Source organism: Cherax quadricarinatus, chromosome 40, assembly GCF_038502225.1.
Source record: "Cherax quadricarinatus isolate ZL_2023a chromosome 40, ASM3850222v1, whole genome shotgun sequence".
NCBI classification, from domain to species: Eukaryota; Metazoa; Arthropoda; class Malacostraca; order Decapoda; family Parastacidae; genus Cherax; species Cherax quadricarinatus.
Genome location: NC_091331.1, coordinates 428683 through 446706, shown reverse-complemented (window position 1 = coordinate 446706; position 18024 = coordinate 428683). Strand labels below are relative to the sequence as shown.

Genomic DNA, 18024 nt, shown 5'->3' with positions numbered 1-18024 from the left:
CGCTGACACGTCCACTCCCAAATATCTGAATACGTTCACCTCCTCCATACTCTCTCCCTCCAATCTGATATCCAATCTTTCATCACCTAATCTTTTTGTTATCCCCATAACCTTACTCTTTCCTGTATTCACCTTTAATTTTCTTCTTTTGCACACCCTACCAAATTCATCCACCAATCTCTGCAACTTCTCTTCAGAATCTCCCAAGAGCACAGCGTCATCAGCAAAGAGCAGCTGTGACAACTCCCACTTTGTGTGTGATTCTTTATCTTTTAACTCCACGCCTCTTGCCAAGACCCTCGCATTTACTTCTCTTACAACCCCATCTATAAATATATTAAACAACCACGGTGACATCACACATCCTTGTCTAAGGCCTACTTTTACTGGGAAAAAATTTCCCTCTTTCCTACATACTCTAACTTGAGCCTCACTATCCTCGTAAAAACTCTTCACTGCTTTCAGTAACCTACCTCCTACACCATACACTTGCAACATCTGCCACATTGCCCCCCTATCCACCCTGTCATACGCCTTTTCCAAATCCATAAATGCCACAAAGACCTCTTTAGCCTTATCTAAATACTGTTCACTTATATGTTTCACTGTAAACACCTGGTCCACACACCCCATACCTTTCCTAAAGCCTCCTTGTTCATCTGCTATCCTATTCTCCGTCTTACTCTTAATTCTTTCAATTATAACTCTACCATACACTTTACCAGATATACTCAACAGACTTATCCCCCTATAATTTTTGCACTCTCTTTTATCCCCTTTGCCTTTATACAAAGGAACTATGCATGCTCTCTGCCAATCCCTAGGTACCTTACCCTCTTCCATACATTTATTAAATAATTGCACCAACCACTCCAAAACTATATCCCCACCTACTTTTAACATTTCTATCTTTATCCCATCAATCCCGGCTGCCTTACCCCCTTTCATTTTACCTACTGCCTCACGAACTTCCCCCACACTCACAACTGGCTCTTCCTCACTCCTACAAGATGTTATTCCTCCTTGCCCTATACACGAAATTACAGCTTCCCTATCTTCATCAACATTAAACAATTCCTCAAAATATTCACTGATCGCTACTGGATCCTCTCTCTCTCTGCTTCCTGAGCTTTGTCATACCTCTTCTTAAAACTATGTATGGTTCCTGCCTCCACTACTTCACTTGCTAGGCTATTCCACTTGCTGACAACTCTATGACTGAAGAAATACTTCCTAACGTCCCTGTGACTCGTCTGAGTCTTCAGCTTCCAGTTGTGACCCCTTGTCCCTGTGTTCCCTCTCTGGAACATCCTATCTCTGTCCACCTTGTCTATTCCCCGCAGTATCTTGTATGTCGTTATCATGTCTCCCCTGACCCTTCTGTCCTCCAGTGTCGTCAGTCCGATTTCCCTTAACCTTTCCTCGTACGACATTCCCTTGAGCTCTGGGACTAGCCTTGTTGCAAACCTTTGTACTTTCTCTAACTTCTTGACGTGCTTGACCAGGTGTGGGTTCCAGACTGGTGCTGCATACTCCAGTATGGGCCTAACATACACAGTGTACAGTGTCTTGAACGATTCCTTATTAAGGTATCGGAACGCTATTCTCAGGTTTGCCAGTCGCCCGTATGCTGCAGCGGTTATTTGGTTGATGTGTGCCTCCGGTGATGTGCTCGGTGTTATGGTCACCCCAAGGTCTTTCTCCCTGAGTGAGGTCTGTAGTCTTTGTCCACCTAGCCTATACTCTGTCTGCGGTCTTCTTTGCCCCTCCCCAATCTTCATGACTTTGCATTTGGCTGGATTGAATTCGAGAAGCCAGTTACTGGACCACATGTCCAGCCTGTCCAGGTCTCTTTGCAGTCCTGCCTCATCCTCGTCCGATTTAATTCTTCTCATCAACTTCACGTCATCTGCGAACAGGGACACTTCAGTCTATTCCTTCCATCATGTCGTTCACATATATCAAAAATAGCACTGGTCCTAGAACTGACCCCTGTGGGACCCCGCTCGTAACAGGCGCCCACTGTGATACCTCTTCACGTACCATGACTCGTTGCTGCCTCCCTGTCAGGTATTCCCTTATCCATTGCAGTGCCCTTCCTTTTACGTGTCCCTGATCCTCCAGCTTCTGCACTAATCTCTTGTGGGGAACTGTGTCAAAGGCCTTCCTGCAGTCTAGGAAAACGCAATCTACCCAACCCTCTCTCTCGTGTCTTACTTCTGTTACCTTGTCATAAAACTCCAGGAGGTTTGTGATACAAGATTTGCCTTCCATGAACCCATGCTGGTTTTCATTTATAATCTTGTTCCTTTCCAGGTGTTCGACCACTCTCCTGATAATCTTCTCCATGACTCTGCACACAATACATGTCAGAGACACAGGTCTGTAGTTTAGTGCCTCGTTTCTGTTTCCTTTCTTAAATATGGGGACTACATTAGCTGTCTTCCATTTCTCAGGTAGTTGCCCAGTTTCAAGGGATGTGTTGAAGATTGTGGTTAGAGGCACACACAGCATCTCTGCTCCTTCTCTAAGGACCCATGGGGAGATGTTGTCCGGTCCCATCGCCTTTGAGGTGTCAAGGTCACTTAAGAGCTTCTTCACCTCCTCCTCAGTTGTTCGCATGTCATCCAACACTTGTTGGTATATTCCCTCTTGATGTTCCCACAGCCCTTCCTGTCTCTACTGTAAAAACTTCCTTAAATCTCTTGTTCAGCTCCTCACATACCTCCTGATCATTTCTTGTGAGTTCTCCACCTTCTGTCCTTAATCTGATCACCTGGTCTTTGACTGTTGTCTTCCTCCTGATGTGGCTATACAACAGTTTCGGGTCAGTCTTGATTCTCGATGCTATGTCATTTTCATACTGTCGCTGGGCCTCCCTCCTTACCTGTGCGTACTCATTCCTGGCTCTGCGACTGATCTCCCTATTTTCGTGTGTTCTCTGCCTTCTGTACTTTTTCCATTCTCTATTGCACTTTGTTTTTGCCTCCTTACACCGTCGGGTAAACCAGGGGCTTGTTCTGGTCTTCCCGTTGTTACTGTTGCCCTTGGGAATGAACCTTTCCACTGCCTCCTTGCATTTGTTTGCTACATATTCCATCATTTCATTTACTGGCTTTCTTGCCAGTTCTCTGTCCCACTGGACCTCCCGCAGGAAGTTCTTCAACCCTATGTAGTCCCCTCTTTTATAGTCAGGCTTTTCCCATTCTACTCCTGTTATTCTCTCCACTTGCAGCTCTACTATGTATTCAAAGCACAGAACCACGTGGTCGCTAGCTCCTAGGGGACTCTCATACTTGATGTCCTCAATGTCTGAGCTGCCCAGGGTGAACACAAGGTCCAATCTTGCTGGTTCATCCTCCCCTCTCACTCTGGTAGTGTCCTTAACATGTTGGTGCATGAGGTTTTCCAGCACCACGTCCAACATCCTGGCTCTCCATGTTTCGGGACCCCCATGTGGCTCCAGGTTTTCCCAGTCAATCTCCCTGTGGTTGAAATCCCCCATAACCAGCAACTTTGCTCTGCTGGAGTGAGCTCTTCTTGCCACCTCAGCAAGTGTGTCCACCATTGCTCTGTTGCTCTCTTCATATTCCTCTCTTGGCCTCCTGCAGTTCTGTGGTGGATTATACATCACTGCAATGACCACTTTGTGTTCCCCAGACTGAAGTGTACCTGCTATGTAGTCTCTTTCTCCCGTCTGTGTATGTGTGTGTGTGTGTGTGTGTGTTACAATGGAAGATGTATATCTCTCCGTATAAATACACTGAATATAATTTAATCTCTATTTTTTGTAGTTAAAGCAATTTTTATGTTAGTACACAGGTTAGGTAAGATTCGTCAGGAAACAGGACAAGTGTTTCCTGACGCGGTCTTAGTCATATGATGACTCGCCACTGAAACTTTTGGGTCATCTGACCGAGGCCTTCCGCTGGCTTATCGGCCCACCCCCTTAAAAATTAGTGTGCAGGTGATTTGTAGCCTTAATGAGCACGTACACTGGAAAAGCTTTAAACCTAACAAACTAACGATAAGACTTGAAAGTGGAAATCATTAAGTAAACACGCTCAGCCTGACACCAGTGACTGCATTAACAAAAACACAGAGCGAGGTATTGAGAGGTGAAGCCAACAAAACTTTAAAGCCACGACTTGAATACACAGCCTCGCTCTCCGCCTTCATTATGCATGTAAATGACTCAATATTCTCTGTTGGCCACTTCCATAACCTCAAAAGTAATTTGAACAATTTAAGAGCGACCACAAGGCACGGGACACCTCACTTATGGCTACAGCTGCAGGCTGTGGCAACTGACCACACCACACCCCTCTAGGTGCTTTGATGATAGTATTGGGCTCGTGATCCAAGGAACTGGACCTGTCTTCCCATTCTTCAGGCGCAGTATTGACCCCTTCGGCTTCAGCACTTGTCCATAATAATGATGACCATTCAACAACATGCTCAAAAACCGCAAAATTCTTCTGCTTAAGAAGGTATCCTAAATTTGCTTCTAACAGTTAAATTTTTTTCTTGCAAATACACACATGTATTCCTGTTAACCTAAGCATTATTATCACCATGTGCTTCTGCGCTACTCTCTATAGGGTAAAGAACAACAGCATTAGTGGCTGTATCTTAGAACCTTCAAGAGGCAAGGGGTCTGCAGCTGGTCTCTCACCTGGAGTTTACCTGGAGAGAGTTCCGGGGGTCAACGCCCCCCGCGGCCCGGTCTGTGACCAGGCCTCCTGGTGGATCAGAGCCTGATCAACCAGGCTGTTGCTGCTGGCTGCACGCAAACCAACGTACGAGCCACAGCCCGGCTGGTCAGGAAGACCTACCTGAGACCTGGAGTTTACCTGGAGAGGGTTTCGGGGGTCAACGCCCCCGCAGCCCCTAGGTGATTATATCTCAATCTCAAGAGGACCAAGAGAACCTTAGCTCAACACACTCAGGAAATAAACACCTATAGCTATATATAATAAAAAGCAGAAAGCCAGGATCAACATTCCTAAAAGGTTCAGGAGCTGTAGTACAGCCTCGAAACACCGAAGAGTTGAAAATCAACACCGTTTAGTGGCTGAAGAGCTGTAGATCAACACCCTACAGTGGTCTAGGATCTGGCACTTAACACAAACATTTCAGTGTTAGTTTAACATCTTAATTATGCACCCCACATCCATCCTGTGGGTGGTAGTCAAAAGATTAGAGGTACATAATAGGTCCAGGGACTGGACCGCAAAGTTTTGATAGCTGAACAAGTTACAGCGGTAATGAACTATTTACATGTTTATATCTGGTCACAATCGTAATGAGTTATTTGTGCAGACATGAATTAGGTCACACGCAAGGAAAAAAATGTGGTAATGCTTTATTCACAATGAGCAAAGTCAGGGTATTTTTCCTGTTGGGATTATCTCATTTCATTTGTAAGAATCATCAACAGCCTGACTGAACAGACATGGAAGGTTAATTAAGCGTTTTATACCCCACACGGGTTTAGCACTTTGCAAGAAAGCCTTTGACACAAAAATCTCACGAACAAATAGCTCACTAACGCGATAAGTAAGCAAATAATTTACAATAATCCTCACTTAGAAAGAAAATTTCAATAACCTTTCATTCTGTCCTTTACACTATTATAGTCCATGACACACTAACGCATCGTCTCAAGTTTCTTCACTAAGTGCGGGTTAGTCGTGAATTGCTCCAGTCATGGTATTGACTTTTATTCATCAGGCAAATAATGTGAAAGTAAGAGACTGCACAAACAAATGTTTAAGTTATAGAAAAAAAAGAACTATGGTGTCATTGATGAAGGAATGTCACTAGTGGACTACAGTAAATATTGTGAAACCACTGTGTATTGTGGTGTTGGGAAACCCAAGAAAAAAAAATTAGGCACGAATAGTGGCCTATGACAAATGATTGTCTTGTCAGACACCACTGCATTCCCTTTGGAATCCTCAGTAGTTGACGTTAAGGTGGTTATAATATATGTAATATCTTTATTTCTACAAGTACATATACAAGGTATACAGGCTTAGCTGACATCAATAACACGTTACTATACAGAAAGCCACTTGTTTTGCAGAGCATTTCGGGAAAATTAGGTCAATTTTGTCCGAGGATGCGACCCACACAAGTCTATTAACACCCGTTATTGGGTACCTGTTTTACTGATAGGTGAACATGGCCAGCAGGTGTCTAAAGGAAACACATACTAATGTTTCCAGTCGTACAGAGGATCGACTCCCGGACCTCAGTGTGTAAGTAAGTAAGTAAGTGTGAGCTGAGTGCGCTAGCGATCCAGCTACGTTAAACCCTTAATGCCTTGATGCCGGTGAGGGGGTCTCTTGATCCAAGGAACTGGACTTGTTCCCTTCTTTAGATCGAGCCTCAGTGGCTCCCATTCACCAGGCGGCATATAACATCTATGGGTTTAGCGCTTCTCCCTGATTAAAATATGAAATATAAATGTTCTCATAATAATGTTGGTAGAATTACCGACAATATGTTAGGTGAAAAGGATACATATACAACTAATACCTGGATGATGTTTCGGGGGTCAACGCCCCCACGGCCTGGTCCATGACCAGGCCTAGAAAAAAAAACAAAAAAACTAGAGAACCAATTTCAATCGGATCCTTGAAATTAAGGTAAGGTCCCACCGAGACTCGAACTCGGATTGTTGGATTCAGAGTCCAAAGTGCTAACCATTACACCATGGGACCATTCGTTGTATTAGTTCCCTTTTACCTAACAAAAATACTCTTCACTCAGTGGCTGAATGGTACTGTCTGCCTCCTTTCATAAAACAATGATTCTCACCTGTATGACTCCTTGTCTTAACACTCAAGTGGCCGAGTGGTAGCATGTCTGCTACTGCAGTGAATGTTCTAACCTGTCACCCCTTGTTTCACAATATATTATTTTCATGAACTCCCAGTGGCTGAGTTGAAATATATCTGCCCTCTTGAAAGGGTGGAGGTTTTCACCCGTATAATGCTGCAGAGATAAGGTTTTTTGGTATGATTCCTTATATTTTGTGTAGTGCTTCTGAGATGAGAGTTAAGTAAGATTTTCTTTTAGGCACAGGTACCCTTAAGTACGATTATCATACTTTGAAACGTAAGTGTATATTACCTAGGATAACCCAAAATACGTCAGAGGCACTTACTTCAATAAGAATCCTCGAAATTAAGGTAAGGTCCCACCGAGACTCGAACTCGGATTGTTGGATTCAGAGTCCAAAGTGCTAACCATTACACCATGGGACCATGGTAACGTAAGTTCATAGTAGTGCTGCTGAGATAGGTTTTTGTATGATTCCTTATGTTCAAGTGTAGTGCTGTAGAGATAAGGTGAACGGTGACAACAGGTGTAAGGAAACACACCCAGTGTTTCCACCCGGCCGGAGATTAAATCACACAGTGTGAGGCAAGAGCGTTGCTTACGATATTATATTCACTAAAAGTTATAAGCCACTTTTCCGAGCCTATTATTATCATGTGCTAAACCCAAAAGGATAAGTTATAGCCCTATAACTGTTCTAACAGAAAAGACTAAATGCAGTGAGTCATACAGCGCCTGGTGAACGGGTGGTAATCTGGTCTAATCCAATAAAAGGGAGTGTATCTCTAATTCCTCGGATCATGAGGCCTCTGTCCACATCAAGGTAGGTTCCTTTCTCTTAAAGGGTCTATTATTATTAGAGGGAAGCTCTAAAACCAAAGGGGTCATAAAGCACATGGGGAATGGGAGACAATAAGGTTCGATCCAAGGAAAAGGATAGGGCCACCAACTTGGATCAAGAGCCATTCACCCGCACCAAGGCACCTCCCACGAGACTCCTCTGAACAGTGAGGTGGAGTGAACTGACAAGAGAAATCCTCATTTGTGTTGTCGAAGTCACAACATTGCAGATAGTAAGCTCCATCAATTACAATAATGCTGAGGAGTTAGATAGAGCTCCATCATGATCAACCTATGACCCACTAAATACAGGAGGTATAATATTCAAGTTAGTTCTAGGCAGTCACAAGTGAGCTTATGGTGACTACTCATTTAGTGCAGACTGTAAGTGGGATGGACGTATGTTGCTTACTTCAGCGATGACCGAGTTTTAGGAATTCATTTTGACAGTAAATGTATTTTACATACTTCAAAAAGCTGATATTGAATTAACATACAAAGAGGGCCTGGAGTTTACCTGGAGAGAGTTCCGGAGGTCAACGCCCCCGCGGCCCGGTCTGTGACCAGGCCTCCTGGTGGATCAGAGCCTGATCAACCAGGCTGTTACTGCTGGCTGCACGCAAACCAACGTACGAGCCACAGCCCGGCTGGTCAGGAACCGACTTTAGGTGCTTGTCCAGTGCCAGCTTGAAGACTGCCAGGGGTCTGTTGGTAATCCCCCTTATGTATGCTGGGAGGCAGTTGAACAGTCTCGGGCCCCTGACACTTATTGTATGGTCTCTTAACGTGCTAGTGACACCCCTGCTTTTCATTGGGGGGATGTTGCATCGTCTGCCAAGTCTTTTGCTTTCGTAGTGAGTGATTTTCGTGTGCAAGTTCGGTACTAGTCCCTCTAGGATTTTCCAGGTGTATATAATCATGTATCTCTCCCGCCTGCGTTCCAGGGAATACAGGTTCAGGAACCTCAAGCGCTCCCAGTAATTGAAGTGTTTTATCTCCGTTATGCGCGCCGTGAAGGTTCTCTGTACATTTTTTAGGTCAGCAATTTCACCTGCCTTGAAAGGTGCTGTTAGCGTGCAGCAATATTCCAGCCTAGATAGAACAAGTGACCTGAAGAGTGTCATCATGGGCTTGGCATCCCTAGTTTTGAAGGTTCGCATTATCCATCCTGTCATTTTTCTAGCAGATGCGATTGATACAATGTTATGGTCCTTGAAGGTGAGATCCTCCGACATGATAGGTGGCCCGGTGGTCTGGTGGCTAAAGCTCCCGCTTCACTCACGGAGGGCCCGGGTTCGATTCCCGGCGGGTGGAAATTCCGACACGTTTCCTTACACCTATTGTCCTGTTCATCTAGCAGCAAATAGGTACCTGGGTGTTAGTCGACTGGTGTGGGTCGCATCCTGGGGGACAAGATTAAGGACCCCAATGGAAATAAGTTAGACAGTCCTCGATGACGCACTGACTTTCTTGGGTTATCCTGGGTGGCTAACCCTCTGGGGTTAAAAATCCGAACGAAATCTTATCTTATCTTATCACTCCCAGGTCTTTGACGTTGGTGTTTCGCTCTATTTTGTGGCCAGAATTTGTTTTGTACTCTGATGAAGATTTAATTTCCTCGTGTTTGCCATATCTGAGTAATTGAAATTTCTCAGCGTTAAACTTCATATTGTTTTCTGCAGCCCACTGAAAGATTTGGTTGGTGTCCGCCTGGAGCCTTGCAGTGTCTGCAATGGAAGACACTGTCATGCAGATTCGGGTGTCATCTGCAAAGGAAGACACGGTGCTGTGGCTGACATCCTTGTCTATGTCAGATATGAGGATGAGGAACAAGATGGGAGCAAGTACTGTGCCTTGTGGAACAGAGCTTTTCACCGTAGCTGCCTCGGACTTTACTCTGTTGACTACTACTCTCTGTGTTCTGTTAGTGAGGAAATTATAGATCCATCGACCGACTTTTCCCGTTATTCCTTTAGCACGCATTTTGTGCGCTATTACGCCATGGTCACACTTGTCGAAGGCTTTTGCAAAGTCTGTATATATTACATCTGCATTCTTTTTGTCTTCTAGTGCATCTAGGACCTTGTCGTAGTGATCCAATAGTTGAGACAGACAGGAGCGACCTGTTCTAAACCCATGTTGCCCTGGGTTGTGTAACTGATGGGTTTCTAGATGGGTGGTGATCTTGCTTCTTAGGACCCTTTCAAAGATTTTTATGATATGGGATGTTAGTGCTATCGGTCTGTAGTTCTTTGCTGTTGCTTTACTGGCCCCTTTGTGGAGTGGGGCTATGTCTGTTGTTTTTAGTAACTGTGGGACGACCCTCGTGTCCATGCTCCCTCTCCATAGGATGGTAAAGGCTCGTGATAGTGGCTTCTTGCAGTTCATGATGAACACGGAGTTCCATGAGTCTGGCCCTGGGGCAGAGTGCATGGGCATGTCATTTATCGCCTGTTCGAAGTCATTTGGCGTCAGGATAACATCAGATAGGCTTGTGTTAACCAAATTCTGTGGCTCTCTCATAAAAAATTAATTTTGATCTTCGACTCTCAGTCTGGTTTGCGGCTTGCTAAAAACTGAGTCATATTGGGACTTGAGTAGCTCACTTATTTCCTTGCTGTCATCTGTGTAGGACCCATCTTGTTTAAGTAGGGGCCCAATACTGGACGTTGTTCTCGACTTTGATTTGGCATAGGAGAAGAAATATTTTGGGTTTCTTTCGATTTCATTTATGGCTTTTAGTTCTTCCCGCGATTCCTGACTCCTATAAGATTCCTTTAGCTTAAGTTCGATGCTTGCTATTTCTCTGACCAGTGTTTCCCTACGCCTTTCAGATATATTGACCTCTTTTAGCCGCTCTGTTATTCTTTTCCGTCGCCTATAAAGGGAGCGCCTGTCCCTTTCTATTTTACATCTACTCCTCCTTTTTCTTAGAGGAATAAGCCTTGTGCATACATCGAGCGCCACCGAGTTAATCTGTTCTAGGCATAAGTTGGGGTCTTTGTTGCTTAGTATATCTTCCCAGCTTATATCAGTTAGGATTTGGTTTACTTGGTCCCACTTTATATTTTTGTTATTGAAGTTGAATTTGGTGAATGCTCCCTCGTGACTAATCTCATTATGTCGGTCTGGGGTTCCGCGCATACATGTCTGAACCTCAATTATGTTGTGATCTGAGTATATTGTTTTTGATATGGTGGCATTTCGTATCAGATCATCATTGTTAGTGAAGATGAGGTCTAGTGTATTTTCCAGTCTAGTAGGTTCTATTATTTGCTTGTTTAAATTGAATTTTGTGCAGAGATTTAAAAGCTCGTGTGAGTGTGAGTTTTCATCAGAGCTGCCTCCTGGTGTTATTACTGCAACAATATTATTTGCTATATTCCTCCATATTAGGTGTCTTAAGTTGAAATCCCCCAGGAGCAAGATGTTGGGTGATGAAGCTGGCAGATTTTCCAGACAGTGGTCAATTTTTAACAGCTGTTCCTGGAATTGCTGGGATGTTGCATCCGGAGGCTTGTAGACTACCACAATGACTACGTTTTGGTTCTCAATCTTTACTGCTAAAACTTCCACTACATCATTTGAGGCATTCAGCAGTTCTGTGCACACAAGTGACTCTGCAATGTACAGGTGAACCCCCCCTCCTTTTGCCTGTTCACTCTGTCGCATCTGTATAGGTTGTAACCTGGGATCCATATTTCGTTGTCCAAGTGATCCTTTATGTGGGTCTCAGTGAAAGCCGCGAACATTGCCTTTGCCACTGCAAGCAGTCCACGGATGAAAGGTATTTTGTTGTTTGTTGCTGGCTTTAGACCTTGTATATTTGCAAAGAAGAATGTCAACGGACAAGTGGTATTGTTGGTACTGGGGGGGGGAAGGGGTTCCGGCATTAGTATCTGTATCTGTTGGTTTGGAGTGGAGACCATCGACTGTGGTTCCACTCCAGGAATGACTGGATTTGGTGTACGATTTCTGCCATTTCCTGCCAGTTTTTTTTTTCTTCCTGGCACTAAAAAACCTCTCCCTCTTGAGTGGCTGTGGCTACCCAGGTTTTCCCATGGCCTGGATGTTTTGTATCTTTTTGTCCCCTTTAGATGGTGTGCCTGGCAATTTAAGTTATAACAGTCTTTCCTGTACTGAAGAGGGACACATTTCAGGGTGAAAAAGCTTGCAGGAAGGGAGTTTGCATTTTCCTGTTGTCATATGGGCACGGCATTTTCTAGGGTGGTCATAGTTGCACGTCCCATCTGTTTTTCCAGATTTCCCATGCCTGCAGATACCATGTGCAGATAGTATGTGAGCAGGCTTGGTTTCCGTTTGCCTTGGGTTTCTGTGACTATTCCCTGTTGGTGCATGTTTACCTGTCTTATTCCTATCCTCCCTAGCACCAACAAAGGAGCTCCAACCAGTTGTTTTTGGTAATATATCCTCACTATTGCTAGTGGAGTCCTCTTGTTTGCTATTTCCTGTGGTATTTCTAGTTTGAAATATTGGTTTTATCTTATCATTGACTACACTTGATTACCCACTACGGCTCCTGTCTCCCATGAGGTCATTTATATGCATTCCATCCTGCGTACAATTCCCGACTACCTGGACAAAATCTCCAGCTTCACCATTACTGTATCCCAGGACAGCAACTCCAGCTTCACCATTACTGTCTACCAGGACAGCACTATCAGTCCCACATTTACTGACAACCAGGACATCACCTCCAGCCTTACAGTTTCTGACTACATGGCCAGCATCAAGGGCAGTACCATCCAGCCCAGACTTTTTATGTTCCCATCTATTGTAGAAAGCTTCCAGGTTGTCTATGAAAGCAGTTTTGATGTTATCCTCTTTTAATACCAATGTGATATTAGTCCACAGATTTATCTCATTTGGACATACCCAAAAACACTTCCCTGTTTTAATACTTCTTGTAGCTAGTTCTTGGATATTTGCACAAGGGGCGTGACACCAATTTCCACAAAAAATGACAATTTATCCATGTGGAAGCCCGTTTGTTTGATTGCAGACTACACAGGGCTTCATAATGATTTGAATGGTTGAATTACTGTAATTCTACTAGCAACCTCTTGAATACTCTATTAATAACCTCCTTAAAGTGAAGCTCTAGCTATTTGTATTTCTATTTCTAACTGTACTTTGTATGTTAAGACAGCTTACCGGAGTACGCTCCTGTTTTTTATTTATTGTTTGTGTTTATAAGGGCGCCTACAACCCCATCCGTTTACAGTCTGCTTTATTGTCCAACGAAACCGTTTGAAATCGGTCGAGGTTTCTGACCAGTCGAGGGTTCGGAACCAGTCGGATTTGATCAGTGGGTCACTTATTTAAAACATACTGGTCGGTGATTTGGGCTAACACATGAAGGATCTACTGGAAGTTATCTACCCGAGTAATATGTGATTTGATTAATACAAAAAGTATAACTTGCCATAGTTAGTTTTTTTCCTAGCCTCGTAGACCTGTCATGCCCATTCTAAAAACTATGTATGAAGTCTACATTCACTGCCTTTTTATCAAGTTCATTTCATTTCCTGACCACCCTGAGGTTGAAGACATGACAATGATGACACTTATTTCACATTTTTACTTCTGTAGCAATGCTACTTAATGTATAATTAATTCCACTTTCAACATGTACCTTTCTAGCATGAAGAACAAATATGAACCTCGGTTAACATTTCACCATAAGTTGAAATCGTCAATAAAATCCAAGTGTATGCTTCTCAGAGTTCTTGTAAAGAGTTCTGCTTGGCTCAAGCGGAGGTAAGATAAGAGCTTGATAAAATCTGCAGCCTGAAAGCAATATGGGAGTGCCATATTGCCTGCTGCAATTTCATTTCCATTTTTTTACCTAGCCTGACATTTCCGTTAAAATACAACGATTATTTGGTTAACAATGTAAGGATCAAAAACATCTATCGGAAGCAGTACAGTGAACCACTTTTCAAAATAGGCAAGACCAATAGCTGGCTGGCATCAGTCAGTACAACCTGGCTAATTGAACATTCTCCAAGGCCAATGGTATTGATGACTGGACAGACATTTTTCTTAACAAATTACTTAGACTATACAACAAACACTGTCCTATAAAAACGAAACAGATCACAAACAAACGGCTTGGTTGCCCATGGCTAACCAGTACCATTCTGAAATCCATTGACAAGAAACACCAATATGAAAAGCAATATAGACAGGGCTTAATACACAAAGATATTCTTAAACACTATTCATCAGTTCTCACCAAATTAATAAAGAAAGCCAAACAACTATACTACTCCAGTAGATTCACAGACACTTGAGGAGATATAAAAAAGACCTGGAAAACACTCTCTCAGATTCTAGGGACCCACAAACTGAAAAAAAAACAAGAATATTGTCCTAACTAAACCTAATGAAACACCACTACATCCCACTGACACAGCTAACAAGATAAACGACTTCTTCTCAACCATAGGATCTAATCTCGCCAATAAAATCCCACATACCAATGCCCATGCCAGGGACTACCTAGATGGGAATTTCCCAAATTCCTTCTATCTTGCACCAACTGAGCCCTCGGAAGTCACCGAGATTATAAAGTCACTTAAAAACAACTCAGGGAATCAGTCTAATGTCCCACCATTACTGTACAAGCGAGCGGTCCATATCCTTTCGCATGCTATTTCATTACTTTTTAACAAGTCACTAGAAACTAGCACCTTCCCGAAACTAGTCAAGATGGCAAGGGTTACACCAATACATAAAGGTGGTGACCCTACAGACTTAAACAACTATAGGCCAATATCAAACTTACCATTGCTATCCAAAATCTTTGAGAAACTCGTGCACAGGAGACTATATTCATTTATAACAACACAAAAAGTACTCAAACCCTGCCAATTTGGATTCAGGAAAAATAAAAGCACTAATGATGCAATCATAAAAATGCTAGATCTGCTTTACACAGCATTGGAAAATAAGGAATATCCACTAGGAACTTTTATTGACCTAAGAAAAGCTTTTGACACAGTAGACCACGACATCCTACTCCACAAACTTGACCATTACGGTATAAGAGGCCATGCGCTTGCTTAATTCAAATCTTACCTTACTAATAGGTATCAGTATGTCACCATTAAAGACACAGCATCAACAACACGGCCACTTGATACTGGAGTTCCGCAGGGAAGTGTCCTTGGTCCCCTGCTCTTCCTCATATACATCAATGATCTTCCAAACGTATCCCAACACCTGAAACCCATTCTCTTTGCTGACGACACGACTTATGTCATCTCCCACCCTAATCTTGCCACCCTCAACACCATTGTTAACGAGGAGCTGATCAAAATATCGACTTGGATGACAGCCAATAAACTTACGCTTAACACTGACAAAACCTACTATATTATGTTTGGTAGCAGAGCAGGAGATGCACAAATTAACATTAAGATCGACAACACTCTAATTACCAGACATAATGAGGGCAAATTCCTAGGCCTATACCTTGACAACAACCTGAATTTCAGCACCCATATCCAACACATAACCAAAAAAGTATCCAAAACGGTTGGGATCCTCTCCAAGATATGATACTACGTGCCGCAAACTGCCCTTATCACACTATACCATTCACTTATATATCCATACCTCACCTATGCTATTTGTGCTTGGGGATCAACTGCAGCAACACACCTAAAGCCAATAATAACCCAACAAAAAGCTGCAGTAAGAATAATCACTAAATCCCATCCCTGGCAACACACCCCCCCACTCTTCATAGATCTAAACTTACTCCCTGTTCAGTACATCCACACTTACTACTGTGCAATCTACATCTACAGGACCTTGAACTCCAATAACAACCTTGACCTAAAATGCTTTCTTGATAGTTGTGACAGAACCCACAGGCATAACACCAGACACAAACATCTCTACGACATTCCCCGTGTCCGACTAAACCTTTACAAAAATTCAATGTATGTCAAAGACCCTAAAATCTGGAACACCCTACCTGAGAACTCTAGAACTGCAGACACATTCATCACCTTCAAAACTACCATTAGAAAACATCTTATCTCCCTGATACACCCCATCAACTAACTACACGAATACCACCTGGTGGTTCACACTTACACTCACTCAGCCATTTGACCATAAACAGAAATATTAATCTCAATCTTACAATAATGAATCCTATGATACTCCAATACTGAAACTATGTACTGTGCCAAAACAAAAGCATTCACATTGCTAAACTCACAAACTAGTATTTAGTCACTTAGCCATAATACCAACTTACCTCATAATTTGTAATATTTTAAAATAAAGAATTAAACTAAGTCTGCCCGAAATGCCTAGCCATGCTAGGCGTTCTAGTGGTACACTCTGTAATCATTATTTAACTACATGTAAACCACACAACAACCAAATTCTGTAAATTCAACATTGTAATCTTTATAGAGAATAAACTTTGAATTTGAATTTGAATTTGTGCATGTGGAAAATTTTGATAACTTTCCTGTAATTTGTACATAAGAATTGATGGGGATAATAATGTTTATGTGAAATTGTGTAAGTGTGTACATTTGCTGCAACTTTTTGAAAAGTATTAAGTCACATGAAAACTTCTATTACCTATAATTTCTTTATATACTATAACCTGGAGTTTACCTGGAGATTGAGGGATTGATTGAGGGAAAACTGTTGTAATGTAGAGGAAGTCAATATTCCAATAAGGAAAATGTGTTGCACACCTGGAAATACCCCTAATTAAAAATATATGCATGTATACCAAAAATTTTACGAGGGCATCGAAAAATTGCGGAAAGTAAAGATTAACCGGCGTGTGGCAGAATTTGATAGGTCATCGAGGCCGATGATGACACTCTTCAGGTCACTTGTTCTATCTAGGCTGGAATATTGCTGCACACTAACAGCACCTTTCAAGGCAGGTGAAATTGCCGACCTAGAAAATGTACAGAGAACTTTCACGGCGCGCATAACGGAGATAAAACACCTCAATTACTGGGAGCGCTTGAGGTTCCTAAACCTGTATTCCCTGGAACGCAGGAGGGAGAGATACATGATTATATACACCTGGAAAATCCTAGAGGGACTAGTACCGAACTTGCACACGAAAATCACTCACTACGAAAGCAAAAGACTTGGCAGACGATGCACCATCCCCCCAATGAAAAGCAGGGGTGTCACTAGCACGTTAAGAGACCATACAGTAAGTGTCAGGGGCCCGAGACTGTTCAACTGCCTCCCAGCACACATAAGGGGGATTACCAACAGACCCCTGGCAGTCTTCAAGCTGGCACTGGACAAGCACCTAAAGTCAGTTCCTGATCAGCCCGGCTGTGGCTCGTATGTTGGTTTGCGTGCAGCCAGCAGTAACAGCCTGGTTGATCAGGCTCTGATCCACCAGGAGGCCTGGTCACAGACCGGGCCGCGGGGGCGTTGACCCCCGGAACTCTCTCCAGGTAAACTCCAGGAGGGTGTCTCGGCAAAACTTGGGGACCATGAAATGTGTGAGAAATTGCCTCTATGAACTTCACTATTACGTTCATACAAGCAATTTGGGTAGGATACAACTAAGGTACATTACTTATCAATTTTTGTTGTACCTCTGACATCAGTGAGAATTTTAAAACACTCTCGGTCGCAAGGAAAGTGTGTCCTTCGCTACCCACAACACTCAAACCACACTCATATCAGCCGGGACCTAAAATTAACCATTACATTTAAGAAACCATAACCAGCAATTCTGGTACTATTAATTAGTGTGGACTGCGTCAATTGGGTTTGACTTGCTGAGAGGCAGGGGGGTGTCTAATGCAGTTAATGTCAAGCATGTAACCACCTAACTTGAACATACGTAATTCTTGGTATTAACGTACCAATTTGGACGACCGGTAGAACACACCCTAATGCTACCTAGCCAGCAAGACATACGAAGGCCAACGTAAGACTACTGAACAAAGGTTACATACGTATCCCAACGGCGTGCTGTAGGAAGTCACCGGTGTCCCTCCATATTTCCCAATTCCACCACTATATTACAGTGGTTTCAATTATTTTCTTCACAGTCTGCAGTGTAGGGCGTCACCGCATTATTTTCTGGTCATCTATGGCCGTTCTATTCCAATATAGCCCCGATGACGATGAATTCAATTAGCCGGTTATTCATACCAGTCTACACTATTTGTCCTTAACGCGTCCTCCCTCCGGCAGTTCCTGCAACACCCTTCCCCGCAACACACGAATTTTTTCGAAAGGTCAAATCAGCATCATTTTTATACTTATTTACATTATTTTAAAAATTATACATTATGA

The 18024-nt window shown here is 43.0% G+C and overlaps 1 protein-coding gene and 2 non-coding genes across 3 annotated transcripts in view; all 3 read right to left on the bottom strand.

The window, feature by feature from the left end:
* LOC128687342 (uncharacterized) overlaps nucleotides 1–17868 on the bottom strand; it is a 151403-nt gene extending 133535 nt beyond the window's left edge. Inside the window, exon 1 of the mRNA XM_053774743.2 lies at nucleotides 17682–17868. The gene's annotated coding sequence lies outside the window, so the exon portion shown is untranslated. The remainder of the gene's footprint in view (nucleotides 1–17681) is intronic.
* TRNAQ-CUG (transfer RNA glutamine (anticodon CUG)) lies at nucleotides 6657–6728 on the bottom strand. The gene has a single exon. It is a non-coding gene; the product is annotated as a tRNA-Gln (tRNA).
* On the bottom strand, nucleotides 7203–7274 carry TRNAQ-CUG (transfer RNA glutamine (anticodon CUG)). The gene has a single exon. It is a non-coding gene; the product is annotated as a tRNA-Gln (tRNA).
* Nucleotides 17869–18024: the final 156 nt, after the last annotated feature.